We start from the raw sequence: 6,077 nt of genomic DNA on the forward strand, positions 1-6,077 counted from the left end.
CCTGCACTTTAATTTGCCAGATGCTAACGCAAAATGCTAAAAACACACGTACGCCAGAAACGAATTGAAAATCACACGGAAATACATGGGAGCAAAAGGCGGGGGTAAACGGGCGGGAAAATGTACGCAATCAACAGCTCGCACAGAGAGCATTCGGCGAAATAATAAATAAATTCATAATGGCTTTCGCAAATGACAAAATATTGCATCGCCAATCGACAAAATATTAACACTCACTCAAACGCACGCACTTAGGCATTCCATACCATTGCATTCATTCCATTCCATCAGCGACTGACTGACGTCACATAAGCCACGAGAAATTATTGCATGGCCCGGCCACGAATTTCATAAACCGGAAACGCAATCAAGCATCGCTTATACGCAGCGTTGTTTGCCAGTCGAGCATTTTTATCCACCACCATCCATTCCATTGAGCACTCACCAGCCGCCGCCTCCTTTTCTCGGTCATTCAGTGACAAAATGCATTTATATTTTGCGTTAGACAAAATGCCAAAAACCGCATTGAAATGCGTATTTCGAGTGCATAAGCTGTCACTCGTCCCGCCTCTGTCTATTGCTCTAAGCGCCGTCTCTTTCGCACGCACAGCTAACCGTCTCCCTGTCGTTTGTTAGCGCGCAATGAACTGTGGAGATGAATTAACTCGATTTTGGCATGATTTGATGATGATTTGATTTGTTCCGAGACAGGCGGCGTGGGCCAGTGGACCACCAACACAATCGCATAATCGCGCACTCACAAAATTCAAACACACGCTCAGGCACTGAGAAAAAAGTCTAAGAATGTTATAGGAAAACAAGCTTTATTTACAGAACAATGGAATAATATAAGGCTAGGCGGAATTTTGTTATATTCGGCCAACAAATTGGAAAAGGCCAAAGGTAAAAAAAAAACTAAAAATCTTGGTAATCGTGAAAAGATTTTGATATTGTTCTTAGAAATGGAAGCATTTTTGAATGAGGGAGTGCAATAAATTCATTTTATAAATAGTTAAAACCATCCCATAGTTTTGAAAACCTTATAAAAACTACCATATAAATTCTAAAGAACTGCAACAGATTTATGCGCAGTGCACTAATACATCAGCCCGCAGAATGCCGGACAATTTGCTTGAGAATCTCGTGATGAAAATGTAGCATACATTTGGGCGCCGCTAATAGGAAAAACCAGAGCGCGTCGCGATGGTTGCGAATGTCATTACCACAAACGCGAAAATTGCATTCGAATAGATGCAAATAGCGAAAATGCTAATGAACACTTACAACCAGCACAACCGCTTAATGCGCATAAATGAATTAATTAACCAACAACCTGTCGCCAACACGCAGGAGATGCGATTTGCAATCTCCGAGCAAAACGGCAGTGCGACAAACTGAAAGTCATAAAAACTACTGTTTTAATGAATGTAACTCGAACAAATAAAAGTCACATTACCCATTCCTTGGCGAGGGCTTTATATATTTAATTAACAAACATCTGTTTTTTTAAATCAATTACAGCATTTCTGAACGGCAAACTAATTTCGAAATAAAAGCAAACTAAAAAAGTTAATTACTAGATATGTGTATTTATTTAAAATATCATTTTGCATGCTAAGCTGTGCCATTGCGCTCTATTGCTTAATTAGAAAATGTATAGACAACACATTAAATATGGAATTTGTCAGGTAACGTATACGGAATATTATTTATTTATACGTGCCCCCAATTTAGTTGAAAATGTAAGATGCATTCAAATACCAATATAAACACTGTAACATGACTTTCCTCTTATCAAGTTAGTTGGTATACAACAATTTGGGGTTAACCATGAATATTTCAGGTTGGAGATTAATTCCGGCAGTTACGAAAATAAAACTTTTGAAATAAATTACCTTTAAACACTGTTAAATTGCGCTTTTCATATAACCTTTGAAACCGTACAGTTTGCGTGAACCAATTTACATAAATCCGATAAGATACATCATATTGTCAGAGCGCAAACACCTTGTTAAAGTTCTATAAAGTGCAAAAGGTCAGCCAACTAAATCGATTTTTCAGCCAGCTGCTGAACGTTGATCCTTCATCCGAACTGCGGCTGGACATTGTCCTGGCAAAGAGTAATTCAATTACCGTGTAACAAAAAATAACGCCTGAATGCAAACAATTTGTAAGCAATTTAAAACAAATGCATTTTAATTGAATTGAGAGTCGGGCTTAATGTTATTAATGGAGTTTTTGGCCCTGATTGGCCGCATAAGCCCGTCAAACCCTGCAGGACCTCTCAAAATGGCTTACACCCCCCACACACACACACACATGCACACACACACGTCTCGCTATTAAAAAGCCAAACATGTGAAACTGCTGCTGCGAGCTTATGTTTACAAATTTCGTAATTAAATTTTAAGTAAATATCAATTCAAAACGGCAAATGACATTTTGTGCACCAAACTTGGATGCGGGCTGGAGCTTGGCAAATTGCAGGACGAGATGGCGAAAGGAGCTGGAGGCGCAAGGAGGAGCCAGCGTTGATGATGATGACACTAAATAAAAGATTTTATACTGTTGATTTTTGCGCTTTTTGCAACTTTGCACGTTGCATTGCACTTGATCTGTGTGCCAAACGTTACAACGACACTTCAGCAGGAGTGCGGACTGAAGATGGAGGCTGGACTGGGTAGACTGGTTCTGGATCTCAACTGCCAGCGGGAGGAGTCCTGAATGTCCTCAATGTCCTGGCAATCCTGGCAGCAGCTGCACCAGTTGTTTGTAGCATACAATCAGCTCGTTTCGTTTTATTGCCAACGTCGTCATAGAGCAACGCCAACAACATCCTTCTCGTCCTTCACCTCCACCTCGTGCTGGTCCTCCACCTCCAGTTCCTCCACAGCCGCCACCTGCACCTCGTCCTTGTCCTTGTCCTCGTCCACATCCACATCCACATCCTCGTCGTCTTCATCGTCAGCGCTGCGACGTCGCCTAGACACAAGACTTGACAGCAAAGCAAAAGTGTATTTACATTCAATTAGTGCCAACAAAATTGTCTTTGGCTGCTTGCCGTAGCCTGTGCCTAGTGCCACAACCAAAGCCAGTTTTACAGGCCAGGCCCAAACCCACACGGCCAAAAAAAAAAAGCACCAAAGCATATTAGTTCTCATAAGATATTGAGTAAGATCTGAAACGATCCAAAAATATCCTCAGAAAATTTGTAATAATTTCTTATTATGTAGATATTCTATAATTTATAACTACAATATAATATTAAGTAAATGAAATGTGTTCAACCAATTATTTGACAAATTCACAAACTTTGAAATAAGTTTTTATTATTGCCGGATGTCAAAAGTATTATTTGACAACCAATTGCATACACAGAAAGAAATATTCTGTTCACTGGCGAAATAGAAAGGTAGAATGGATCAAATTTCAAAAATGAAATGCAAAAAACCATTAAATTTACGATATTCAAATGATATATGAATAAAGTTACCTTTAATTAAAAATACGATTTTTGGTATAGCTTTGTAAACAATTTTTCCGATGACATAAAATGCAAGCAGCCGTTGGCCATTTATTTGATTTTGGCTATGACAATGCCTTTGGGCAATGACTTTTTATGAAACCCGCCAGCTCTGGATAATTTCTTGATTTTTTCAACATATACATGTTGACATTTTTCTGCAACATTTTGAATATTTTTTCGCTGTGCACAAGTTTTTTGCAAGTTGCCTGGGCGTAAATTACTTTTCGCATTGGTGCGGGCAAAAGGGGGCGGGTGTCAGCGGTGTAGGCGTGGACCTGGGCATGACCCATGTTTGCAGCTTTTTAGTTGGGAGCTAAGTAATGTAAAATTTATTTTAAATAAACTGAAAATATGTTTTGGCTTGCACCAGAACCAGTTCCTTATTATTCGTGTTGTTTCCTTTTTTGGCCAGCCAGCCAGTCAGCCAGCCTGCTTATTTTTTGCCAAGCATTTTATTTATGCATAACAAAGCACCACTTAAATCTGCTCAGCATTTTACTTTTTTTTATTTTTTTTTTTTTGCTTTCTCGGTTTGCGCTGCTGCCTTGGAGAGAGCCGCTGATGCTATTCGAAAGTTTGCAATCTGCATGCCAAGTTGTCGACGTTTTCACACAAACAGGCCGGGAAAATGGGAAATGGGTAACGGGGCTGGGAAATGGGGATAAGGAGAAGGCTGAGGCTAAGGCCGAGGCAATGCAGCCGGTATTACAAAATGGTGGGGTCGGGGTGCCCAGAATCCAGGATCCAGGATCCTCCATCCTGCATCCTAGCCGTGTGCCGAGTGCAAGTGCCTGCGCGTTTATAACTTTTCAACTGTTGTATGAAATTTTACAAATTAGATTCATTTCTATGCATTGAAATACATTTTCAAACTTTGCAGCAGAAAGTTGCCAGGATGTTTGCACGCTCACACAAACACACACTCGCACACCCAAGAACCGATTTCCTAAAAAGGACCAAAGGGAGAGCCATGGCGCTAGGACAACGACTCCGACCCAGTGACACAACATGCCAAAACTCAGTCTATTAGTTTGTCAGTTTATAAAGAAACATGTATAAAAGTTTTACATATTTGCAATTTCATTAATACAAAACTTATTTGCAAACCCAATCCCCATGCCACGTTCCCACAATTTTTGTTAATTTTAACTTGAGCTCTCACCCCCTCACACACACACACAAACACAAACACACTCGTACAGGGAGAATCATCCAAAGTTGCTGGGTAAAATTCCAGAAATTGAAATGTGAAAACTCAAACATTCCGTTGATAAAAAAATGTTAGGAATGGGAAAAGGAAATACCCAACTCGAACATCATTTGCAGCAATAAAAGAAGTCCGAATTACTCGACGGCAATGCGTCAAATGTATTGAGGCGTGGTCGAGTTGCGGGGGCGTGGCTGTTTGGTGACGCCCCCCCCCCCTTCCCTTCCCTTTCCTTCCCTTCACACAACGAGTTGCGCTCACTACGACATTATCATAATTAATTAAAAAAGTTTTTTAAATCAATTTCCAAATGCCAAGAAGTGTCTGCAGAGATGTTTGATGAACCGTGGCCAAAGAGAGCAGCTGAAAAAATTGATAACTTTGGCTTGTCATGGACATGGACGAGCACCCGAGGTCCTTGAGCAAAATTCCAAACCATAAAATGACTGCCAGCTTGATCCACTTAGAAATATTCTGGCGATTCCATGATTAGTATTTGGTAGCTGGACTGGCATCGAAATGAAATCGAATGCATTTTGCCAGATGCATTTCCAGATTACTTTTGCATTCGGGTTTCATTAAATGATAGCTTCGGGGTACCCCTTCATTGCGTTCAAGAAATTAGAAAACGTTTGAAAGTGCATTATGAAAAGTGAAGTTTAGCATAAATTGACTTTGAGTTTTTGGAAAGTGGAAGAATACAAAAATTTCATTGCGAACGGGAATGTTAGATAAAAACAATGTTTCCAAAAAAATAGGATAAACCGAACTGTGATTACAACATATTTTTAATCAAGAAATGATTTTCAAATTTGAAATAAGAAGAGGGGCCTAAAAATTACTTATTATGGTGTGAAAAAGTGTATAGATAGTTTCTTGAACTATGTTGCTACATAGTTTTAGACACCTAAGTAAAATACAAAAGTCTTTGGTCACTTACGAAGTTTTTCTTTTTTTTTTTTGAATAGGAGTATGGAAAATTTCCATCGCACTTCGATTATCTGGCTGCAGAATTGAATCCGGAGGTAAATGATTCCCCTATCGGAAGCGAGAGTCTGGCTTACCATTAAGGAAATTGAAAGTGCGCCATTCAGCTGAATGGTACTATACCATACATGTTTGCAGTTGCGGTGGGGAATGGCAAATCAAAAAGCCAGCTATAGTGCAATGCATTTTAATTTAGCCCGCAACTCACACAAAACCAGAGCGAAGTACAGCCAAACAAACACATACATATGCAGGTGAAACACGCGCGCAGGCAGTACATAAATAAATACTTGAACAAATATTTACAACTCTGGCGCGGAATTATAAGCAGCGCCCGAAAGTATGCACTACAAAAAT

Source organism: Drosophila melanogaster, chromosome 3R (assembly GCF_000001215.4).
Source record: "Drosophila melanogaster chromosome 3R".
Classification (NCBI taxonomy): domain Eukaryota; kingdom Metazoa; phylum Arthropoda; class Insecta; order Diptera; family Drosophilidae; genus Drosophila; species Drosophila melanogaster.